We start from the raw sequence: 27,112 nt of genomic DNA, 5'->3' as shown, positions 1-27,112 counted from the left end.
GTGAACTAGTCAAGTCAATGTTGTTTACCATTTTATAGATGAGAACGTAGAGAATAGGAGAGGTAAAGTCACTTACCCAAGGTCAAAAAGAAAGAACTCTTCCTAAAGTAGAATTCACATCCTTTGTCCATTATCCAGTAATATCCTCGACTTCCAAGGTAACAGGCAGTATAATGATTTGTATGTAATAAAGTGGAAAAACTGTAACCAGAGGCCAAAAGTAGCCTGGTTATGGTTGTTGTTGAAGAGTCCTGAGAAAATACTAACACCAAAAAGAGTAAGAGACACTGATTTATGGCCCTATGGATTGCAGCAAGTCACAGAGCCAGTTCAGGATTCATCTGCTAATGTTTTAGAAACACAACAGATACGCTAGGTGCCAAATAGACCTAGTGAATATGGTATGTTTGTCCTTACTTTCATATGACTAAGACATGTCCGTTTCTGAGAAAAGGAGAATTGCTGGTTGTATTTAAAAAGAGGATGGCAATATAGCCTCCACTCTTACTGGAAGACTCCTAAAGGAAATGGACAAGAGACAGACTGAAGAAACAGGGAAATTTTATGCAGTCATTCAGTATATATTGCAGATCTTCTCTGCATCAGTCCCAGCCTTAGACCCTGAGAAATAAGCAGTGTGTGTGTGTTGGGTAGTGGTGATAGTGGTGGAATTACTATTTTATATAAGGTAGGTGAAACATATCTCCCTGACAATTTGATCCATGAGCAGAGACCTGAAGGAAATAAGGGAGAAGTATTGCTGGAAGCGCATTTCTAGCAAGGGAATAACAAAGTGTGAGGTGAGAGCCTCTTGGATGTGTGTGAGGGGAAGCAAAAGAACCAGTATGGCCAGATGAAATTAGCATGGAAGAGATGAAAGAGCTGAGGTCAGAAAGGTAGTAGGGTTCAGATCTTGTACAATGTTGGGTTTTATTTCTGAGTGAGATTAGAAGCATTGGAGGCTCTGAGAAGTGACAGGAGCAATATCACAGAGTTGGAATGAGACACATGTTAAAATTATAGTTACACATCAAGAAAAGCCAATAGAGAAACCTAAAGAGACCCATCAATACTGACATCCTAATATATATCTTCCACAAATATCAAGTATTCTCAGCTATTTTAATTTCCAGGGAAGAAGTCATTTATTAAAATCCCAAGGCACTTGACTAAAACCAGAGTCAATTCTTTCTAGTGTACAATACCAATTAAGCACAGGTGAGTTTACCTCTTATTAAATTGTAATTTTTATCCTCAAGACTCAAGACTAGATTCAAGTACTTACCAAAATACTATGTATTTCAATAGAAATCTGTACATTTCCCATTCAGACTTCCTATCATACAATTATTGATCATGTCTAAAGAAAAAATAAAATCTCCAAGTGATGTTTGCCTCTCCCTGAATGTTGGGACAAAAGGGTTTTCTTTCTCTGTGGAAGTTTGTCTGCTCCACAGCAGAACGCCTCTAGTCTAATTGTGTGACTTCAAGCTATCCTCAGGTTGCCCTGACCTCTTGCTTGATCTTTCCATAATAGGAAGAGCAAGGTGGTTACTCCCATTCCCACATAATGTATTATTAATTATAGGAGAATCATTAAATATTGTGAATTTTATTGACCAACGTGTTATGTCATTTCTACAACAATTATTGAAGCATTTTTCTTATGTCAGACACCAGAAAGGGGACAAAGAAAAAGCTTGCTGAGGAAAACCTGTCTCCTGGGAAAGGCAAGCGTACATCTTGAAACACAGCATGAGGCAGGCTGCATTGACAGCTGTAATAGAAGTATTAGGGCAACAAAATCACCCATTTGTGTTGTAGACTTAAAAATATACTTTCACATACAGCATTTCATTTGATCTTTTATACTGTTCCCAAGCAAATAATGCCTTTTTTAAATATAGTTAAAGGGAATACAAATTCTAACCAGGGATTGAGGAAAAGGCAAGCGTTAAGGAAGAATTCTTGAGAGAAAGCTGAAGGGTGAACCACTGGAAATTTGCATGAATATTTACATGAACCTAATGGGTAGAACATGATTCCAAGGTTAACACCATAGCCTTTCCTCCCTGTGGTGGGATCTTCTCCTATCTAATTTGTGACAACCTTAGTTTAAACCACATAGATTCTGGCCTGTAACAGTTTATTCAATATCATCCTTGTCAAAAAGTCAACAAGTTAGGAATTTCTGCTCAATATTGTGGAAGAAAATATTGAAATCCATTATACAATTGGAGCTATCATTAACATTTGGAAACCTGGCAAGCACAAACTTTGTTTTCAAGACAATCACAGATCTAATCTGAAATGAAAAGATGGCATTCCACTAGAAATTCACGGATAATTACTGCTTTTATTCTGAAGAACAACCAGGCTAATATATACCATATAATTAGAAGTTTCATACTTTAGTTCCATTCACCAAAAATGGCAACATAATATTCCTTGGTTCCTCCAAATTAGAAACCAATACAGATAATATATTAAATGAAAACATTCCCTCTGTGAGTCCAGAAATGTCTTCTTTTGTAAAGCTGATCTTTGCTTTATGACTTTGTCATAGAGTAACTAAAATTCAAGATAATTTCCATGTAACCATGTATAGTGATATAAGTGAAATACGTTGAACTCAGAATCAAGAAATGTGAGGTCTGCCTAAATCATGATATTAACCAATTCTGTGACCTAGAGCAAGTCAATCAAGCTCTTTGGACTTCAGTTATGTCATACATCAAATGAAAGTTTAGTTGTTGAGAAGAACTTTGTTTTTTCTTGAAAATTATTCACTAAAGCATTTGTTTGTGACAAATACATTCACATGCACACACGTTACATTTAAATATACCCACTGGAATAAGTTCCCATATTTTTTTTCATAAAATTACCGTGGGATGGTTTTCTCAGTTTATCTTTCAGTACCACTAAAACAGTGGATCATTTTTCCCACTTCATCAAAATTTCATCTAGTCAATATTTCTTGTCCTGTGGGAGCATCTTCAATAGACATGGGCCAGCGTGTCATTTTTCCTGTTTGCTCATACTAAAATTGCCACGTGTTTTTGAATTTCACCATAAGGAAGAAACATCAGGTAAAAATTAGGGAAAGGAGCGAGAAACTGACAGCAACACATCTGACCCATAAATTTTTTGTTTACAGCACATGAGGTGCCATCCGACTGCTCATAAGCTATTAGCAGAGTAAAAGCTCATGATAAGCGACCGCAATAAAGACTTGCTGAAGGGCTGGAAAAAACATTCAGCTTTATGTCTTTCACATTTTTTTTTTTTTTTCAGATTGCTAATAGAAAGAATCAACTTTTGAACTTTTAGTCATTTGTAGCCTGGTCCTAAAATAGGCAATAAAAGCAACTAAGTCATCCTTGGACACTTTTTGTTTCTCCATTCCTGTGTATAATTTTCCCTTCCTCAGTGACTTCACTGACCAGGAAGTGTCATGTCTAGGGATCTTTCAGGGCAGATGAATAGAGACTTTGGATGACATTCTCTTGCCCACCTGATATAGCCATGGCAAATCTCCTCCAAACCCTAAACTTGCCTTTCTGTTCTTTCAAATCCATATAGCCTGCACTGAAGGCTTCCACAGAGCTTCTCATTGGCAAAACTGGAAAGAACCAAAGGATAACTTAGTCTATGTTTTTAAGTTTTAAATCCTCTCCCCTTTTCAGCTTATTATACTCAATTATTAAACAAGGAAACCAGAGGTGTATTTCTATGTGATAGACAGTTTGCATAATAGAGTTACAACTGTCCATTGACATATAGTATAAATTTGCACATAACATAAATTACATAATAGATAGTACTCTCCTTATAGACTTAAAACTTACTAATTTGTATTCAAATTAGCAAAGCTATCGTCCAAAACAAAAAATTGCACACACTCTACGAATCATATGAGAGTGTAAGCATATCCAGCTATTGTGTTCACAACCTCAGCAGCTTTTCAGTTTGAAATGTCTCTATGATTATTATTTATTCCATTTTTTGAAAGGTTCAAGTATAGAAAATAGGTACAAGAAGGTGTATGTGATTATAAGAGAAAAGAGATGTAAAATTATTTTTTCAAGTGTTAATAAAAGTAATTCATTTTGCAGTGAAATGTGAGATGAACTTGAAGAGTGTAGGTGATTCTCCATGGCAGAGATTGCCTCAAACTGCTTGGGACATGTCTATATGATTGTGCTGATGTGAATGTGCATCAACACCCATGGAAACACAAGGGAGAAAAGGGGGGAAGCTTTGGAGTCAGTGGTTAGAGAATCACTGTTTACCTCTGATGCCTATAGCCATGTGTTCACTCAAAAGGAGATGAGAATTAAGTTTAAGAATTTAAAACTTACTCTCAGGGAAAATGTTACTGCTGAAATTCTTTTTCAAGCTGCAGATGGTTCAATGGCATCAGGGCCCATTAGAATCTAAACAGAATCTAAGTGATCATCAAGGTTGTGAAGAAGAAAATTGCTGCTGAGAAACTCCTCAGGGCATTTGCAGGGGACATCAGGGGTAATTCCATCTCAGCAGATTTGTGATGAGGAAAATTTGGTCTATTTGGGAAGAGAATAATATGTCCATTTCACCACTTCATATGTTTAGTGGAAGTGAAGGGATGGTGGGCAAATCTCCTTGCCATCACTTTGGACTTAGTAGCAAAGGGATTTATGAACAGCTTTTTGCAGTGTGGTTTATTCGTATGTAGAGAACCAGTTTGCTCTATATAAGGAACAACTAAACTTCTCCAGAACACCACAAGTCCCTTATCTTGAATGAATCCACCTATCTGGAGGGTTTTAAATTGTTTCAATTTTAATTTTCCTTTGGCAGTACCGTGTGGTTGAGAGAATGATGTCTAATCACAATGTCCTTCATTATTATCAGGACTTCTGGAATTATTTCAGAGTTCAAGATTATATTTTTCTTTTTCCTCTAATTTAAAAGTACAACATAAAATAAATTGTATTGTGTTTCAAGTAATAAAATCTATACTCATCTGCTAAATGTGCAAAATTCTTCCTATAAAGCTAATTAACTAGATAAAAGGTCTGTATCAGGCTGTAAGCAGTTCCTGTCTCTAAGGACCTAATTCAGTAATTAATTATATTTCTGAGAGCCTCTGAAAACCCTTTTCCAGCTTCATAGGTCTTTAGAAATGAAACATCTTAGGCATCATGCAAAATATTTTAATCTCTCAATCTGTTTAGAATTGAGTCAAGTTCCTACAAGGAAACAGGATTAAATGTCTTTAAAATCAGGCCTATATATATATTCTCATTTAATCAGTTATTTAGCTCAGAGTTTAGATAACACCAGTTGAATTTTTAATCAACCTCATTTTTAAAGCATTGTTAACATTAGAGTAACCATTTATTTGGAATCAGCCTAGGATATTGGCTTGCCTGAAATCGGAGTTATAAATGAAGCACAAGTTAAAAACTGAAGGAAGTTTTACAGTGAAAGTATATATATTGCTACACAGACATGGGGTTAACAGACCACACCTTGGTTCCTATTAAAGTTCCAGATATTAGGTAGGATATGTATAGTCACATCATGGTGGCCAGAACTCATAGGCAGCATCACCTGCCACATGATCTTGTTAATTTCATTTCTCCTTTAAGGAAAATATCTTGCAATTCAAGACCTCCCAAAGGACATGATTTTTTATTACCCTAATAGAGAATGACTTGCTGAGGGCATTATCCTGAAGGAGCACTATGGGGAAGGGCTCTGGAGGAATTGGAACCCAGGAGGAAGAAGAAAGTCTAAGATAATGTTTCCACACTACATCATTCTGCCTAGTACCCTACTTGGGTTTTCCCCTGTTTCAATTTTGTAGCACAGGCAGTTTTTAAAAAATCCTCAGGGAACTGTAATCTTCTAGGCATGATCAAATGATGGGCCCAGACAACTCTGATTCTTTATAGAGTCTCTGCCTTTTAGCATTCCAAATTATATAGCTATGTCACTGTCACAGCCTAAAGGTACTCATCTCCTCTATAGTCCAATGATAGGAGGCTGACTATATTCTTCATGTTATTTATTCCTAAAACTAAGAACAATATCAATTTTAAAAAACAACTAGTAGAAGATGGGATAGACAATATTGGAAGAAACGTACCCTCTTGAAGATATAAAGCTACCTCCCCAAGATTGCTGGAAATGAGTCTCCTTCCCTGCCCCTTGAGATTTTAATGTCACCCTAACAAAGCTGAAGAGGGTCGAAATTTTTAATTACAGGTTTCCTTTAATTACAGGCTCTCTTTCTGTTTACCAAACAGCTAGTAGCCCTGAGGGTAGAGTTAGGTTCTTTAAAGCCATGTTTTAATCTCCTTTGTAATTGCAATTTGATTGTGGTGTAAATTACCTACTAGACTCCCACCTTCAGTGCCAGCCATTTCCCAGAGTGCATAATTTTGAATTAAAAGGCTGATATCCATCCAAAAGTTTCCCAGAATGTTTCATGGACTGAGTGAATTATGCATTAAACAGAATTCTTTAAAAAGAAGGCAAGAGGTTCCTTTGATGTCAGCTGGGGTTTTTCATCATATTATGGACTATTAATTTCTAGACTCTTTTAGAGGTGGTTTCTTGAAATCTATGTTCAGCTTAGGACTTATTACTGCTCTTTCTCTAACCTTTATATTTTATTTTAACGGCATCATATGTCACCCTGAATGTGGCAGGTTCTGGCAGAAACCTGGTGGTTAATTTCCAAGGAGGGGGTGGAAATAGAACAATTTGCTGCAAACACTCCATCTGCTGGACAGAATGTATATATACTTATAGGAGCTTCACATTGGAAGAATGCTTTCTTCTCAAGACCAGTCAGGGAGAGGCGATATCTGTGGGAGCTCCCTATATCCCTGCAACCCTACATCGTATCTGAATGCCAGTGGCCTCCATGGATGACTTGTCAACATTCATAAAAAGTGGCTTTGGTTGGTATGTTCAACTCTGAGCCATGGTCACTATCCAAATGTAACATCAGAGATTACTAAGAAAATAAACTCCTCCTCTACATAAAAGGAAATATGGATAGTCAAGTTTCTGCCCTCACATGCAAATACAAATTCTGGGGGAAATTACTTACATTATACACAATTTTATGTTACTGGTCTTTTCTGTACACAAAGCACTTTAAAATGTGTCAAGGGCTGTGCTTTCTGCACTCATAGATTCACCTTATAGATTAGGTGAACATACACTTGAGCATCCTTGTGTATAATTATGCAAGAACATGCACACGCCAGGACTGTCCTAAACAAACCAGGATAAAAATGTCTACTTATAGGTAATCAAATCCCCTCGTCAACAGAAACCACCTCTCCCCATCTCTCTCTACTGCCAACTCAGGTTACAGAAGAACAAACATAAAACCATGAAATAATTCAGTGTAGTGAAAACATCCCAGACTTGGGCAGTGAAGAGAAGGACTTGTTTTTCATTATGCAAGTACTCAGCACTGGAATAATTTGAATCCATTGTTCTTGTGTTAACTCATCCATGACTAACTAACAGAAAAAAAAATGTCTGATGAAGTTTCATTAGTACCTGGAAGGTTTAAATCACTTCTGACTAGAAGGATATATTGTTTCACCAGGAAGGTGACATTTGAAGTAAACATATAAAGAATGGGTTTGGGGGCCAGGCGTGGCGGTACACACCTGGAATCCCAGCAGGTGGGAGGCTGAGGCAAGAGGATCAAGAGTTCAAAGCCAACCTAGCAAAAGCAGGCACTAAGCAACTCAGTGAGACCCTGTCTCTAAATAAAATACAAAATAGGACTAGGGATGTGGCTTAGTGGTTGAGTGCCCATGAGTTCAATCTCTGGTACTCCTACCCTCCAAAAAAGAAAGGGTTTGGGGTGTACGTACTCTAAGGCAGAAGAAGCTGAGTAACAAAATGGGCAAATTAGGAGAAATATAGTGCTGTCCACCCATATTGTTGTTATTGCCTTTCTGCACACCTTTCTTGGGGCTAAACATCAAGTAATTTTTGATACAATCATGAAAGAAATAGATGTCAATTCCTATCTTCAAGAGTTCACAGCCTGGTAAGTGATAGGATTTGAGAATCCATATTTCAGGGACCACTTCTGAATTGGAGAGGTTTGGAACTCATCAGCATATTTAAAATATAAGAAATAAATTCAGATCACTTAGAGAAAAGTTGAAACAAGTAAAGAGAAAAAGGCACAGACCAGAACACTCAGTTATCCCAACATTTAGAAATAAGATGAAGAATATTTAGAATATTTTAAATATTTAGAAATATTCTTATTTAGAAATAATAACAATTTCTCAACCAAAGACACTGCGGGGGTGGGAAAGTTGGTAGAGGAAGAGTCAAACAAAAGAGAAAAAAATCTTGCTCTTTTCCCAGTTTGGGAATAAAGGCAGAGCTCAGAGGAAATGAAGCTTGTCAAGGTGTAGATCAGATATAATTTTATTCTTCCTTATTATCACCATAATTATCACCATAATTTAAAAATTATGAATAGCTTTCTCCAAGGAACCTTAAATGCTTTATGTGTCCCTTCTAATGCATCTCCCTAGGATTGTTATTAAATTATAAAATGATACATTATTGAAAGTTACGCAAAAGCACTATTACCATCTATGCTGTATTCAGTTTTAGATTTCCTTTGGGGAAAGACTCAGTTCTCTCTTTTAGTTTTCAATGAGGTGAATCAAAGCAGAGCTACAAATCCAATCTTATTTATGAATATAAAATTAACTGAAAATATATTTCATTCTTCCCAGTTCCCTCCTGTACAGCATGCTCTGTCCTGCTGTCCATCATTTTTTTTAATGAGTATTATTCAGTGAGCTGCTTGGGGCCTGCTTTTGATCAACTTTTGTGTTACCTATTAGAGAAAATTTAAAGTACAACTTAGGCTGGAGGTCAGTGCAAAGAGCAGGAAACTTTTCTCAAATTTTCTGCATGCAGTCAAGTTCAGCAGTCATAGTGCCAGACTTTGGAATTCATTATTCATCCGTTCAGTTGGTAGATACTTACCAAGCACCTACTATATGTTGTGCTCTTTATCTGAACACTGAGGCTAGAAAGCTTCCACCCCACCATCATCCATTCATTTAAATAAAAGTCTACATTATCTTCATTACATTAGTCTCTGCCTTCAAGGAAATTAGAATCTACCAGAGAATGCACTTATAAAAGAGTAATTATAATACAGTGTGATAAATTTAACCCAGATGGGACCCAGGTGGCTGTTGATTCCATGGCTTCTACTCACTTTCACAACACTGTAGTCTTACACTGACACCCACAATTTCACACCGTCTTTCTCCTTCCTCACTGGCCCTTCTCTCTCAGTCTTTATGGCAGTTTCCTCCTTCTCACTCTGAGTCCAAACTCTAAATGATGGGATGTCTCAAAGCTCCATCTGTCTACCATATCTGTGTACTTGCCTCCTAGAGACCCTGATATTGACAGGAGATAATCCACGAGATAATCCTAAATCCATGATATAACCATAAATATTTTCTCTCTCTCCCTCGTCTTTCTGCTGCCATCTAGATTTCTATATTTAATGATGTTTTGACATCCCATCTTAGATCTCTAAAAAATACCTCAAGGTTAGCATATCCAATTCAAAATTCTGCATCTTAACGTCCCTTTTCCCCTCCCCCTACTCTTCCTCCCCTAAGCCCCCCAACCCAATTGCTCCTCTGCCTATCATTCCCACCCCACCAGCATCCATTCATTTAAAGTAAAACCTATACTATCTTGAAGTACTCTCTTTTCCTCCACTTCCAATGTTCAGTTCACGAGCACTACTTCAAAAGATACATCCTAAACGAGATCACATCTTACCATCTGTACTCCTCTGCAAGACATCCCTCTTTATCTCTTACTTCCACTTCTGAAACTTACTGGTTTTTCTTCTGTTCCTAGAGTTCATTCTCCTCATGGAAACTAGGCTAAGCTAGAAAAAATTCAATCAGAACCTCTGAAAACTTTTCCTGAATGAGAAAGTATTATCTAAACACATTCCTGAAGTCTGTACTACCTCTTATGATCCAGTCCCTCTCCCGATGCTCCACCTTCGTATCTTGCATCCCTTTCCCCCCCATTCCCTGTGCATCAACTACACAGATGGCTTCTGTTGTCCATCAAACATATCAAGCATGTTCAAACCTTAAAAAGTCTGGATTTGCTCTTCCTTCCATCTAGAATATACTACTTCCAGACCTTCAAATGGCTGGCTCCTTATCTCAAAGTTCAGTTCAAATACTACTTCCCTAAAGAAACTTCCTTCCATCACTGGAGCTAAAGAATCCTCTCTGCCCCTGCCCCCACCCATCCCGCTCCACACCCTTATTTTAATTTCATCATAGCGCTGGTCAGAATTTGACATTGTATTGCTCGTTTGTAACCCACCAGGCTGATTTTCATGAAGGTCAGGATCATGGGTGTGTCATTCCCTCATTTAGCTCAAGACCTACTGGATGCGGATGCTAGATAAATGAGGTTAGATCAAGGAATGTCGTTAATTCTAATTTTGGAGGGTCAGCAAAAAGTAATTAATGTCTCAAGACACAGATAAGAATTTGTCAGGTGAACAGGGACCCAGGCAAAGGAAATCACATGCATAAAGAAAGGAATAGGAAATTTTCTGTATTCCTGGAATAGAACTGGAAAAGGATGGTGTAGAAACAAGTGTTGAGGAGCAGGAAGACTAGGAGGTAACAGTTAAACCTTTGCTAGAGAGGTAAAAGAATCCTTACCAAAGACAGCAAAAGTGTGTTGAGAACTTCTTTTCATAAAGGCAAAAACCCATTGAAGGGTTTTGTTAATTTTTCTCCTGTGCTGAGAATCAAACCCAGCACCCATATATTCTAGGCAAGTGCTCTACCCCTGGGCTATGTCCCCAGCTCTCATTAGAGGGTTTTGATCGAGAGAGCAACATAGCAAATGCAGTGTTAGGAATACCGTTCTAACCACAGCATGGACAATGGATTGGAGTAAGAGGTCAGGAATTTCAACTCAAGCAGGGAAATTAGTTACCATGCTGAAAAAACTTCCTTTGCTGAAAGTATTTAAATGTACACTTTCTGAGCTGTTTTAGTAAATCGAATAGTAGTGAAATCTACCTCCAGAGGTTGACACTAAAAATAAAAGAATATGTGAAAATTAAGGAAAAGGGAGAAAATTTAGAGCCTTCTTGTTTTCCCAACCTTCCCCCTTCACCCTAATTAAAAAGAGACAATTCTTTTTAATTGCCCAAATTAAATGTGTTTTAATTTAATGTTTCCAAAAATAACTCACAAATACAATGTCAAAAGTTATCCTCAATAAATGAGATGCTGAAAACAACATTAAACTTACCCAGAAGCCATTCATATCACAAAACTATCAAATGTGCAGTCTAGCGCTAGCAGAGGAATTTGAATCTACTGAAGTAGATCACATCACACACACACACACACACACACACACACACATGCTGAGCCTGCCTTCTTAGACGCTATCTCATATTGCAGACTAGGGCATTCCTTCTAGTGTAAATCACTGCTTTTCACGGTGACAGCAGAAAAATGAATTCCTTCTCAAGGACCCGTTTATAGAAATCCTCACATCACACTGCAAAGGTGATTTTGACTGAAAAAGAAGCCCTGCTTATCATTCCTAGTTGGGGTTTCACTGAGCACTTATCGCTATGCTTCCAATGTGCCGCTTGTGCTATACCGTAAGGAAGAATAAGACAGGTTTCTATCTTCTAGTCAATAAAATCAGCATGTGACAATGACTATAGTGGATAGACTCAGTGCCTTGGGAAGCACTAGGAACACATATGTAAAGATGACCAAAAAACCCAAGAATCAGAGTAGGCTAGGGCAGGGCACAACAGAGTTAAAACACCAGGCTGGAGCCCAGCCTCCTTGATTTGGTCCTGGGCTTCCCCTTACTCATTACATGACCTCTTTCATACAAGGTCCCCTCCTCTGTAAATTGTCAATAAGGACCCATATATTGGGTTAAATTCAATGAACTGATACATATAGGTACACAAACAGGTACCTATGCAACAATAATCATATGTAATCTGTGACTTCTTCCTCATTTGATTAAAAAAAGGAACTGAGGAGAAGATACACAGTGGACTTCACCAAGTATATTATTCAATAAAGAAAATGGCAGATATGCCAAATGCCTCGATGTCCTGTCCATGCCTGAAATCTTAGTCAACACCCAGAAGCACACAAAGTTCCAGAAACTGAGTACGATTATCAATGAAAGAAGTAGGTATGATTCCACAATGACACAAAGAGGTATCAGCTTTCTGGCATGCTCACGTGCCCTGTTGACCATAAGCTTCTCTTCCTACCACACTGATTACACCTCTGATCAAAACAGGGCAAGGAAATCCTAAAGTCTTCGTGCAATGACCCCTAACATTCATCTCAGACAGCTCTGTTGCAAGATGTATCAGCTTATAAAATGCATCCCCACCAGCCTGCTCAAACAGTTCCAGCTACTCCACTTGAAAGAGTGCTTCACTTTACTCTGCAATTATCACAGCTGGAGATGCTGATGCCATTTGCTGAATTCCTGGGATGAAAAAGAAAATGAAAGAAATAGCTGTCATTGTTTGTATGTCTTTATGCATGTGTGGGAAGCAGTAAATCTAAGGAAAAATTAGTTTTTCACCTTTCCCCTTTATTTGCAACAATTTTTGCAAATTTCAACCTTCTAAAAATCACACATTATCAAGCAAAGCTTTGAAAAAAAAGGACTTTGCGTTAGTTCCAATTGCTACCTCAAAAATACTATCACTTGTGCTTCAAATGAGTTACCATTTGGTGCATTCAAGAAAGACTATTGCAAATCCTAAAGCCAACAAAAGAAATGCACCAAGGACAATTTTGAAACTGTTCGAAGAACAGTATTGAAAACTGACCACTGTAGCAGCAGCAATCAGAGACAGAGAGACTGAGTTGAGGCTAATTCCACACTGCACAGCAGGCCTAGGGGTGAAAGCACACGGCAATGGCTGTGATCCACAAAGAATGAATTTGCCTGAAAACTGCAATTTCTGTAGCGCATTTATTCAGGGGCACTTGATCCAAGATGTAGAATGTTCCAACTCTTGAGTGCCAAAATCACAGGCCATCTCCACCTCCTCCCAAAGTTGTTCTATTACAAGCTCTAAAAAGGAAAGCACTTGCTACAGTAAAAAAGAGTCAAAAAATGCCTTCTACTCTATGTAAGGTACTGTAAGAACAAAATAAAAGAGGAATAGAAGGTGCTATCCCACAAATTCCAGGTGAACTGGGAGGTGGGGCAGATTTCCTGATGTCCTCATTTTCATTCCACCATTCCAAAAATGATCTGTTCCCAGACGACCATATTAAATTTAATTACTGGAGAAAAGATCTTATTTTCTACAATGTAAATTCAACTTTTCAAAAGGAACCTATGAAAGAACTCTTACAGAGATTTAAATTTATACTCTGGTTTCTGTAACCAATAATCACACCCTTTTTCCTTGGGCAATGGTTGATGGGAAGAAGGTACCTGGCTCGTAACATATTGGGAGTACAAATGATGTGGAAAGGAGAGACTGGGGAGTCAAAACTCAAGCATATAATGATTTTGCCTAGAAATGTCTATGAGCATGCCAGTGGTGATTGGAAGAGACCAGACTTGCGTTTACAAAATGGCAGGGTGCACCCCTGGACTTGTATCAGAATCTCAATTGTGGCACTTGGGTAGAGAGATGAGGTATTACTGTTGTCTGTAAGTCATTATTTTTAAAATAGATAATATAAATTAATACTGTAAAGCTATTCAATACCTTGTATAAGCAATCTATTTCCAAATATTTTTCAGTTTTCTGGCTGAGGGTGTAGCTCAGTGGTATAGCACTTGCCTAAGCACATAGCAGGCCCTGGGTTCAATCCCCAGCACTTGAAAAGAAAATAATAATAATAATAGTAATAATAATAATAATAGATGTCCCAAGTGGTTTTTAATTTTCAGATAAAAGATTTGAAGTTTTAATGCTAAGTATACGAGGTTCCTTCCCAGTGCTTTGACCATGTAATAATATAAGCCTTATAGGTTTATAAGGATTTTATCAATATGGAATATCAGCTAATGTTTAGAGAGGGTCCTTGCTTTATGCCTCATATTTTTTTCATTCTCTCTTCCCTAATTCCTTTATTCATTCTTCCAGCACACATTTAGTGCTAGGGCTAGAACATAAGCCAAATTCCTGCTTTCAATAATCTTGTGGTTTCTCTGAAAGAAAAGAGCAGATATAAAAGCATGTCCATGCATCTACAGACCAGAACAAACTCTGCAAAGTAAACCCTTTCAGTCTCCTAATCTCCTTTCCCATCTAATGGCACCCAATGTCAATCTTCCAGCAAAGATGTCCCTGAAGGTAAAGAGGGGCAAAGTCACATGTTCTTGCTTCCTCATTTCTATAGCCAAGATTATGTCCTACAAACAGTCCAACATTTCTTTACCGCCTCTAGTTTTTTAAGGGTGTGTGTGTGTGTGTGTGTGTGTGTGTGTGTGTGTGGTGTTAACACCCAACTCTAACACAGGTAATCATGCAAGATTTTAGGGTGGGGTGAAACTCAAGTTAATTCACAAGTGATTCGCAAAAGGTATAAAAAGAGGACACTACTGCATACAATATGCTTCAAGGAAAAAGCTGGATAAACAACAAAGTTTTTTGGCTTTTGTTTTTTAACTAGAAAAAATAGATTATGTCATAAACCTTTAGGTCATTTAGTCTAATTTAGGTAAATGAAGTCTGCAACCTGAATTGTAATGATTCCGATAGTAATCAAGTCATTTAACCAAAGCTCAAGAAACCAGCTGGCTGATAGCCCAGTGGTTCCATAGTGGACACAGATTCATTCATTCAACAAACATTTACTTGAATACCTACCGACTGGCAGGCACTCTACCATTCAAGGTAACAATTACAGAACACTTTTTACATGTTAGTGCACGAAGCACTCTCTGATGTTCACAATAACCCTCTGAGATGCACACAAAAAAGTAAAGTGACAGTAAATAGTGAAGCTGAGACTCCAATGACACAGTCAGACCTCCAGGGAATAGTGACACATTAATAGCCCCAGACCTCAGAACTCAGTCTACATAGTGGATCAGAGCAAATAAATACATTGAGGGTGAATCATATTCTAGTAGAGATATACATACAAGGGTTCTGGACTCAAGCACAGGGGTCATTTATAATCAAACATAACTTGTTTACTTACATTCTCTACCCCACTACATTTCTTTAATCAAACTCAAAAGTCTGTCACTCCATAATTTTTTTTTCTAACAAGGGATCTTTTCCTTCTCCCTTGACATTTTTGAGATAATTACATCTGACTTAAAACAACCATTTTTAGAACCTATTCTGAATGACATTGCTTAAAGGGATGAAAATTCAACTACATCATCAAGCAGATTAGTCTGTCCAGGTGGGGACCAGGAAAAATAAAATGCACTCCAATTTTGACTGTTCTCAACAAAGGCCCAGTGGTACCAGATCATTCCTTGTTTCAAGAGAAGAAGAAATCTAAATTGTTCTCTCAACATATTTCTATTGGACCCTGACTTGGAGTTTAGTAAATACTGAGTTTACTAAAAGACACTGAAAATACAGTGCAGGACAAACAAAGCATTTCTTAGGCTAAATTTAACCTATAGATCTCATTATAATTCCTATTTGAAAGATAATAAAGTTTAGTTTGCACCACCAAAGGAGCTCACAACATAGGCATAGTAAGATAGCAATGAAAGATATGCAAAGAAAAATGATTATAATGAGTGAAAAAGATGAAAAATTTAAAAGAAAAGGAATGTTATACATGGAATCACAGAGGAATTAGCACTTTCAACTGAGAAACAACAAGGACAGCAGAAGTACTGGCATTGAAGCCTATTTTACAGGTGTTACAGGGAAGAAAGGTCATATAAAGCACAAGGAAAACTGAATAAAACTGCACAGGTAGCAAAGTACACATTGTATATGGGCAATAAAGAAGGGAGTAATTAGGTTCCCTTGTGAATTATGAAGGGTTAGGGTGAAAGATGTGCAGGGTAAAGCAGACCATATTGTGTAGAACTGTGAAATTTATAGTGGTACTTTATTCTGTGGGGGTGTTGCTCCATGTCACATCAATTCACTCAAGGTTAAGTTTCCTTAAATAAAGTAAATTAATCAAAATGAAATTTGACAGTAAAAAAATTGGGATAGGGTATATACCATATTAATCTGTGGCTGATTCTCAAAGTAGATTCACCAACACTGAGAACTAATCCCTATGTCCAGTAATGAAAAATGTTTTACTCTGTTAATCAAGCTTGCATGGTTACAAAACTTTTTTTAGAATATTCCTGGATGCAACAGGAAAGTCATTTAAGCCTTCGTTCAATGGAGTAATGGGATGCTGATGATTGTGGAAACTTGAAGACATTTTAAAAGACGGGTGAACCAGAAAAGGAGGGGAGAGATGGGATACAGAAAATAGCAGAAGTCTATGACAATAGGCTATGGTAGTAATTACAGCTTCCTATCACATACCACTCCCTAAACACTGGACACCTCTGAGGTGCTCTTCCTACTGTGCATTTCCTAATGAGGACTGACCTGGGATAATAGCAGCAACCAATATCCAATTGAAGGGCAAAGATAGATAAGCCAGCACTCACCACCACCCCTCCAACCCTCCCAATTTCCCCTCTTTCCATCTCACTTTTCTACTGCCCCAGCCTTTTGTCATCTAGCACTAGTACATATACCCCTCAACTACAGTTTGAAAGAAAACAAACTTTTGAAATTTGAATGATGCTACTACCTAACTTTTTGATCAATGGAGCTTCATTTTCTTCCTCTTAGTTCTCTCTGTCCTTTTTTAAAATATATGTTACTAGCTGGACTAACAGAAATTATATGGCTAACTGCAGGGGGCTGGTGGAGGTATGTAATATAGGATGAGATTTAGTGCCCCAATCCTATTTTGCCCTTTTCCCTTCCTGGGTTCTAAACACATAAAGATCAACAGCCAAGAGGAAACAAATTTTAACTTCTGTTAATAACTGAACCTAATCTCTCCCACCATCTTCCTTCAAAAAGACTTAACTGATATTATAGCTGGGCCTAGGCCAGAAGTCAAAAAAGTTTTCATTTGCCACACCTTCATCTCAATGGCTTTGTCTTGAGAGCAGATTTCAAGCCTACTATCTAAACACCCATGTGTATAAGTGTATGGCAGGTCTTCCTTCCCCATCTGCAGGTGGAACAGAGAACCCCAGGGAGAGTGAGAAGTACTGAGGCAAGTCCCACTGGTCTGTACAACCAGGAGACTGGAAGTGCAAAGGTGAGCATAAAGATGGCTGGGTCAGTACTGAAGAGTCAGCCCCTCCATCAGTTTGCCACTGGAGTAGAAAAGCTCCTGCTCAGGTGGCTGTTTTGGGTGCTAGAATCCTGTCCATTGGGGAAGAAGTTCCCATGAATGCCAAGCTCTGCCAATCAGATCTGCAGTTCTCCCCCTCTGCAGAGGAAAAGAAAATGGTGGGAAAGGATGGAAACTAGGGAGCAAAAGTTCCTTTTTCCTAGACTGAAACAAAAACATGATCTAAGAACAAAAATTTTTTCTTTCTCAAAGGATATCATTTTAGGAAAGCTGGACAAACCTCCTATCCAAATTTCTTTCTCCACTCACATATCAGATTCCATCACCACTAATTTATCCATTGTGGGGTTTGATATTGTCTTTAACTGGGCTTTCTTGAACTGACTGTCCCTGAAGAGGTAACACACACAGTGTCCAGTACTTGGATGAGAATTGGCTTTGCTAGAGTCTACATGGAGTGAGGGGATATTACAAACAGGAAAGAATGATGAGAACAAAAGGAGAAGAGGAAAAGGAAGGAGAAGAGCACAAAGAAGAAGTGCATTAGCTCCCTACTGACACCTGGTTGAATGCTGACATGTGAGTACCATGATTCTCACATGTACTACTAACTACTAACTTCCTCCATCTGTTTAAAGGAGACTGTGGGTGAAGATCTGGATGTTAGCAATGCCATCTTCCCTTGTTTTACAGTAAAAAATATGGGACAGGACAAGTGGGAGTTCATGCAAGAAAGACATGTAGATATGCATATATAATTGTTAAGCTTAAGGGATATGTAGGGAACTCTAACCAAGTCAAACTAATCTGCTTTATTAATTGAACACAATTTGGGGAAGAGCAGAAGTAGGACTCAAAATGGCTGAATGGATTTCTGAGGCTGATCAATTTCCAAGTGTATTTTCTAAAAAGGGAACAAGAAAACCAGATTTCTGATCCCCTTAGTACCTTTATTTTCAGAATAATTCAAAACAGAAATTGTGGCATGGGGAAGAGGAGAAATTTTTTAATCATAACTTTTTACTCTGTCACTTTAATTATTTCCTAAGAGACAGAAACTCTTTCAGGATGATGTAGGTTTGGAATTTCTTAGCAAGGTGTGGATATGCTTGATGACCTGACAATGTTGCTTGAGATCTTATGGTTCAATAATACAGCCCCTCTCTGTGAAGAGAGAAGACTAAACCATGCTATGGTGGCTTGGGAAGCACATGACAACTTAACAATAGACCAGCGAATTGGCAGGAGAAGTAATTTATTTTACCTTGTATTCTCCTTACATGATATGACACAGAGAGTAAAATACATGTCCGTGCATGCATCAGGCAAGAGAATAGAAATTAATTTGTTTCACCCATAGAAATTTCAGTGACTGCATGCTAAGCTGCTGTGCTTATCTTTGGCACCAACGTCTTCAGTGACTGAATAAAATTTCTGCTGTTCTGTTTTTTATATAAAGAAGTCCATTGTTTGCTTAAAAGTGGGAAAGCTCATTTTATTAAGTATTCTCGTTACTGTGATTGCTTTCTTCAGACTATTAGCCATGCCACCGACTTTCAAATCCTTTCTTCATAGTTTGCACTGCTGGCTTAGTGGAGCATCTCTGAATGGGATTTTCTCAGCCGTTTTCACCTTCTGTCCATATCACATTTCACTCTTCTGTAGCACTTAGGTCTGTAGTTTGGCAGGTGGAGAGGCAATTTAAGGACAGAACAAAGGGAAACATATGCCTTCTTAAAAAAAAAAAAAAGTCATGGATATGTATTTCTACCCAATTTTAACTTGGGGAAACCCTTCTTTTTTCCATTCTTCTTTTTTTTTTTTTTTTTATGCTCTCCTACATGATCTAGTCAAATTCAAAAATAAGAGGACAGATTGAGTTTGTCTTCAGAATTCACAATTTCTCTTTATAAATTGAAACCCTTGTTGAGTGTTGCAAAGTCACATAGTATTCTTGGGTACTCAGGTTTGTGCTGGGGCTAGAAATCAAATGGAGAAACTTCCCACAGAGACCCCACTTAACTCTCACTAACCACAGGTATTCTTGCTGTGAGTTGGCTCTAAAAGGCTACCTACCTCCCACTCCTGCTACAGATAAGAATGTGCTTTTTCCTAGAAGGTGATTGACAGGAAGGAGACGTCCATAATTTTACAAAAGAAGGATAAAGGGGAACCTTGAAGATCTGGGCAAAATGGGGTCTGTGGTTCAGACAGGAGTCAGGGGCACTGAATCTCCTGTGCCTGAGGCTGCTGATGAATGGGGAAAGGAGATTCCTGCAAAGGAGAATATCAAAGGAAGTCTGTAAGCTGGAAATGACTGTGAGGAGTAGAAACGGCAGGTAACCCTGAGAAGGGAAAACTATAAAGAATTAACCTGGCATGGGCATTTTCCATTTACAAAAGGGACTGAGATCTTCAAAATATATCTAGAAGTTTGAGGCAAGTGTTTCTCAAATTCAGCACTGCTGACATTGTAGGTCAGATATTCATTTGTTCTGAGGGTGTGTCTTGTGCTTTGCTGGATGTTTAGCAGCATCCCTGGCTTCTACTTACTGGATGCCACTGGTACACTCCTGCCTGCCAGTCATTCTTAATCTTGGCTATATAATAGGATGTCAAAATGTAAGTGTCAAGACTCATTTCCTTAGACTCATATTTGATTGATCTGTGTTTATGAGTCAGGCATTAGTATGATTTTTAAGTTCCTGAGATGATTCTAATGAGTCTAATGATCTGTTTAAGAAACTATTAGTGAGAGCCCACCATGTGCCCAGCACTGTTTTCAATGAGAGAACAAAAATGAACAAGTCATTATCCCTGTTCTAGGCTTAGGATTTGATGAGATAGGCATGCGATGGATAGTCTTCTAATGCACTGTCATTAATCCCCTTAAAGTTAAATGCACATCACATCATCAGCATAGAGGAAGAGTTCATGCCTTAAAGACACAATGTTCCTTTGAAATCTGAAAACCTCAGATTTTAAAGTTATATATTCATCATCTTAGAGTAGATAAAAATAACAGAGTGAAAAAAGCACTAATCACAAAGTAAAACATTGATAAATTGAAAACTGAACATAAAATTAATAATTTATTGGGTACTAAAATTAACAATCTTTGTTTATTGGACAACACTACCAAGCAAGTGAAAAGACAAGCCACAAAGTGGAAAGAGATAGTTGCAACACATATTTGAAAAGAACTTGCTTCCAGAATATATAAAAAAAATTCTGCCAAATTTTAAAAGTCAAAAAATCCAATGTAAGTGAGATTTGAAAAGGTACTTTATAGAAAAATACTTCCAAGTGTGTAATTAACTTTTGTAAAAAGTACTCAATATCATCAAGTATCAGGAAAGTATGAATTGCTAAAACACCCCCAATGGTATGGTTGATACCACCACATTTCCATCAGAATGTCTAAAATGACTAACATTAAGAATATGAAGCAATTGGAACTCACAGTTTTACAACTTTATCACACACACACACACGCACATAGAAACTCATACATGTGAATACCAGTACATGCATACAAGAGCAATCACAACAGCATGTAGCAGATGTCAGTATATTGCCCATATGTCCTTACCAATCACACATACATTCTCAAGCATGCTAATAGTTTCTTAACAAAAGTGTCTGCTTTTCTCTGCTTGGGAGTTTTGTTTGGCCACAGGAGTATGCTCTACCTATAACTAGAACATGCTAGAAGTCTCCTGAAGTTAGCACTCCTGAGCAGCCATCAACCAATGAAAAATAAGAGTTGTCCGATCCAACTGGTGAGTAAGATAAGGGGTATTGTGCCCCAGTTCCCATTCTATACTACCTTCCAGTGGGCCCCAATGAGCCAGAGACCTACCTGCCCTCACTTATCATTGTACCCTTTATTGGGTTTGGATTCTTTCTTCCCTCTATCTTAATTTTTGACTCTCCTATTACCTCCCAAAATCAATGGCTCAAGCTCAAATTTAGTCTAGGGACTTGCTTCTGGGATAATCCAGCCAAAGACATAACTTTATTCATACAAGCTAACAGAAAAATTTTGAAAGAAATGTCCACCAACAGAAGAATAGAAAAAATAATTTGGCACATCATATGATTAAATGCTATGCATCATTAAAAATTAACCAACTGTGGCTTCTCATCACTCCATGAATAAATCTCACAAAACTTAATTTTGAACAAAAGCTGTTAAATACAAAACAAGACCCACTTTATGGTTACATTAGAATAAACCTCAACATCAGGCAAAATAGTACATGATTGGTTTGGGATGGATTATATCCTTTCCATAAAGACACTGTATTTGTGAAGCCATATCCCTGGCAACTCAGAATGTGACTATTTGAGAATAGATTCTTCACAGAAGTAACTAAGTTGAAGAGTTCATTCATATGGACCTGAATCCAGCATCACTAGTGTCCTTCTGAAGAGGGAAAATTTGGACACACAGACAGGGAGCTCACCCCATAAAGATGGAAAATTGTAGTGATGCATCTATAAGCCAAGGGACACAAAAGATGTCTGGCAACCACCAGAAGCCAGAAGAGAAGCATGGAACAGATTTCCATGCCCACTCTCAGAGGACCCAACCCTGCCAACACCTTGATTTCATACAGAACTGTGAGACAACAAATCTCCATCATTTCAAGCCACCCAGTTTGTGGTACTTTGATGACAGCCCTAATGTACTAATCACTGGTAGTAGATTAGCCATACTAACTCTTCATGGGAACTGAAGAGAGCCCTTTTCAAAAATGATAGCATCTTAAAAAACACAATGCACTTTTTTGGATCTTTTCTCAAAACTCATCTTCCCTGTGCATATTAGGTTCTTACCACGCACCTAAGGCATCTAAGTGGTGCTCTGTCCCAGATGCTGTACTCAGTCAATAACTGAGAAATACTTCAGTGACTTTGTTCCTAATCAGTAGGTTAATTGCTGACAGCCAGGGATTCATTCTTATTTCCTATCTTCTTGCTACATGATGTTTGTAAAACATTTTGGCTGCTCTAGCCAAAGGATTTGATTTCTTCACCTCTGGACTTCTAATGTAGTCTTTCAAGGGAGATGCCATCTTCTCTCTTCTCACCAACATCTGTATTGCATTTCCTCAGATTAGTTCACAGACACTTCAGTGTCCAATTGGAGCTATGTTGCTGCTAGCAGCTTTTGCAATCTTCATTGGTACTTAGGAATGTGACCCCTGGCAATGGAGGCAATAGTCCCATTACTGAAGGCCTCTTATGAGTCACATTATTGTCTTACCTTAATTGGACTTTGTCTGAAAAGAAAAAAAAAATAAAGAACCAATTTAATTTTGTCCTGCTATTGACCTGTGATATTTCTAAGGAATAGACTTGACTCATCTCTATCAAATGGGTCCTAGGAGGGTTAGTCACCTTGGTATTAAACCTTTCAAATAAATTCATTCGATGCTGATATTGGAGCTAATTGGATAATGAGCTATACTGAGAAACCATTCTTTTGACCTGAGGCCAGAACAGGTTCCTTCTGAAAACGAGTACCTGATTTTGAGGCATTAGAATGATAAGGGACTTGGAATTCAATGTTGGAGAAGGTTGTAAATTCTTTTTCAAAAAATCCTACCATCTTTCTGGTTGTTCTTTCTTTCATCCTTTTAGTCTGGGCTCTTTCATGCTACTGCAATACCAGTGAAAGGTGAAGTGATTTATTTTTCCATTCTGATTGATGTTTATTCTCTTGGTGAGACCCAAGTTGAGAAACAGCAAAACTCTCCAGAGTTTTCTCACACGAAAGAGCTATATGACTGATTGCTAGAGAATCATGGTTCCAGTTCACTGGCGTTAGCCAGTTCCCTAGTGAGTCATCTGACCCAGAGGCAACTGTAAATGCATCAGGAAGGCAATGGGATCAGTACACCCGGGCCTCTGCTTTGCCACTTGAAGTCACGCCAACAACACCTGAGAGTTTGCCAAGAGCACCCAAGGCCAATGTTGTGTTTGTGATCTCTGCTCAAGAACAGAACTATTCTCACTTATAGAATATTTTACAGATGTGGTTCACCTTTTCCATTCTAGTGTAGATACTGCCACCTTGTATTCCATACTAAGAATCAAGGCACTTCTCTGGCAATTAATTTTTGTTTGGAATTTGTAATGTATTCATTTGAAGTACTTTATGGGCTTTATAAATTTAAAGGATTTAGACAATGGACCACATTTTGTTTCATATTTTACAATTTAACAAAACAAATTTCATAAAAGGTAAACTTTTATTAAACAATAACATTCCACCCAAAGTACTGTTTATTTATTCACCACAAATGATCATGTATCATAAATGCTTTTCAAGCATTGTTATAATTTTCAAGCATTTATTATATTTGCAGCAGTATTATTTTCATAATTTACTTTATAAACTGTTCTGCCTGACCTTGTTCAATGATTCTACTTTAACTTCATAATTTGTTTTTGTAAAATAATATATGTACTTAATTTTTACACTAACACAATACATATAAGAGAAAGAAACATTTTTTGCCTCACCTTTCCCCAAACCACGTCCTCTCCCTACCAGTGTCCCTTTTGACTCTTGAAATGTCCTCTACCTTCTCTTTCTGTCTTTCTCTAATACCTGTTGGTTGAATATTGAAATTCCACACCATGATCCTTTATCTGTTATATTTTCTACTTTCTTCGCAGCATTTTGTTCAAACTTTGAGGGTTTGCTCATATTAATCTTTCAATCCTTATATAGAATTTGTTTCTGCTATGTCATTTCCAAAAGCTCATTCTTATTCTCTGTTCCTTCTTGAGATGATTCTGTACCTCTCATAGATGTAACCTCTTTGTTTCTCTCTCTGGATATATTAATGTTTTAAAGGCTTTGTCTTTGCTCCCTGAATCATCCCTATTCTCTCCTAGTTAATTCTGTTTTGCTTTGAATTTTTTTTCCAGTTTTTCTCTTTCAGGTTAGAAGTTTGTTCAAGTGTCTGGTGATATTTGTCCACTTATGTTTTACTTTAAATTATTTAATTTTTGAATAGATAAAATATTTTAATGCTTTAAGATACAAAAAGTATGAGATGACATTCACCGAAAATTTCCCTCCTATCTTTGCTTTGCTATCCACCTATCTGTTCCCTATCTCTTGTCTGTAGGTAACCACTAATCTTAGGCATCCTTTCAGAGTTCTTGTATACACATGAAAGAAGAAAGAAGAATAAATTATTTTGTTTTCCCTATTTACATTATACATAGCAAATTGAACACCTTATTTTTTCACACATAGCAATGTGACTTAGGTTTTCTATCATGTCCATAGTGCACAACACAGAACACTTCCTTCTTTTCATACCAATGTAATATTCTGCTGTATTTATTATTAATGAAATCTATTTATAAACAACTGGGTTATTTCCAATTTTTTTCTACTACAAATGGTCCTTCAGTAAATATCATTATAAAAACATCATTCACATGTAGGGGAATCTATGGAATACATACCACAAATTAAAATTACTAAGTCAAAAGTTAAAGCATCTGCCATTTTGAAAATCTTGTCAATATCCTCAGGTAGAGGTGTACTAATTTATACACCCAACTTCAGGGTAAGAGTTCTTGCTTCACTACAGTCTCATTAACAGAACACATGTTGCAAACACAAAATAGTTCATCTGTGCATATAGTTTCCTACTGATGCTGTGACAAATTACTACAAACATGATATTTTAAAGCAATATAAGTTCATTATTTAACATTTCTGGAGGTTTGAAGTCCAAAATGAATGTTACTGGGCTAAAAAGCAAAGTTCCATGGGGCTGCATTCTTTCCTGAGGGCCCGAGCAGAGGATCCATTTTTCTGCCTTTCCATTTTCTCTCAGCCGTCCACATACAAAGACCTTTCTGTATTCAAAGCCACCAAGGTCAGGCTCACCCTCCTCCTATTCATCACTAGGACACTGGAACTTCTGCCGCCTTCTTCCACATTTAAGAATCCTGATTCATTACATTGGGCTTATCCAGATAAAACAAAATGATCTACCTACTGTGAGTCAGCTGATTAACAACCTTAATTCCACCTGCAACCTTAATTCTTTATTGTTGGCTAACATTCTCAGATTCTGGAAGTTGAGAACATGACATCTTTGAAGGACTATTATTTTACCTCTTGCTTTTTTTCTATTTTTTTTTTTTTTTCTTTTTTTGCGGTGCTGGGGATCGAACCTAGGGACTTGTGCTTGCAAGGCAAGCACCCTACCGACTGAGCTATCTCCCCAACCCTTTTTTTCTATATTTTGACTCATGCTTAAGAATAATTTGATTATCCTTTTTGATGAAATACTTATTTATACCTTTGACCTTTTTTCTACTGTGTTATTAGAATCCTTTATGTATTAGAAATTTGCCCATTTTCTTCAATTTGAGTTGTAATTTGTAGTATTAGTTGTAATTTGTGCTCTTCTGTTATGTTTGTTGTTATTCAGAGTTTTTTTTTAAAAGGTCATATGGTTAGATTTTGTGATATGTTCCTGCACTTTTGGTAGTGGTGAAAAAGGATTTCTCCCACTTCAATGTTAATTTGCCTTCTTTATTTCTAGAAATTTATAATGGTTTTATTTTTCACATATAAAACCATGATCCTTTCAAAACTTATTTGGGCATAAGTTAGGAGATACCAATTCAATTTTTTTTTTCAATTCACAAAACAGTTGCCTAATATTATGTTTTAAATATCTTTCTTTACTTGTTTGAGATGCCACCTTTATCATAAGCAAAATTCTAGCATGTACTGGGTTGATTTATAAATATCTTATTCTTACTCTGTTGATTTCTCCATATATTTATGAGTCAGTGTCACATTCACAAACCTATTCTAACTATGTGTGTTTATGTACCACAGAGACAGCAGCATGATTCCTCTTCTAAGTCCCAGGAAAGAGTAAAGACAGGCAGTGTGAAATAGTAAGTGCACAGTGGATCAGAGTAGGTGGCATAAAAATAAGTGATCACAGATTCACAGACTTGGTCTCATGCTAAATGGAAAGCTTCAGCCATATTGCAAAGACAATTACACCCTAACAAGCATAAGAGAGCAGCATCCATAGTTGGGAGGTGAACAGGCTAACTCAGAGACTGACATATTAAATAAAACTTCCCTTCTGAGTCAGTGGTCTTTCTCTAGAGCTCTATTACTTAAGGGTAATATTTCTAAGACACTTAATACATGCAAACTAAAATATAATAATAATAAATTGTTCTAGAGAAACTTAAACAAAAAGGTGATCAGGGTCAGATACAGTGGCACACACCTGTAATCCCAGTAACTTGAGAGGCTGAGGCAAGGGGATCACATGTTCAAGGTCAGCCTCAGCAACTTAGCAAAGACCTGTCTCAATAAATAAATAGATAGATAGATAAATAAATAAATAAATAAATAAATAAATAAATAAATAAACAAAAACCAGACTGGGGATGTGCTCAGTGGTTAAGCGTCCCTGGTTAAAATCTTAGTACCAAAAAACAAAGGTAATCAGAGTGGCAGCAGACATCAGCAAGAGAGACAAGACAAACTGCAACTAGGAGAGAAGTGTAGATGCTCAGAAATCTGCTGCTCCCAGGGACTTGCAGGGAGATATAGGAAAGGAACAGGGTTTTCAGCAGACCATTTTCTGAGTGCTGCTGACCCT

At 37.4% G+C, this 27,112-nt stretch overlaps 1 protein-coding gene across 3 annotated transcripts in view; it reads left to right on the top strand.

Moving 5' to 3' along the window:
- Positions 1–27,112, top strand: part of Grm3 (glutamate metabotropic receptor 3) — a 204,875-nt gene that overhangs the window by 152,526 nt on the left and 25,237 nt on the right. The gene's annotated exons all lie outside the window — the stretch shown is intronic.

This window comes from Sciurus carolinensis, chromosome 8, assembly GCF_902686445.1.
Source record: "Sciurus carolinensis chromosome 8, mSciCar1.2, whole genome shotgun sequence".
Taxonomy (NCBI): domain Eukaryota; kingdom Metazoa; phylum Chordata; class Mammalia; order Rodentia; family Sciuridae; genus Sciurus; species Sciurus carolinensis.
Note: the sequence above shows the minus strand (reverse complement) of the source record. Positions and strands in the feature narration are given on the sequence as shown.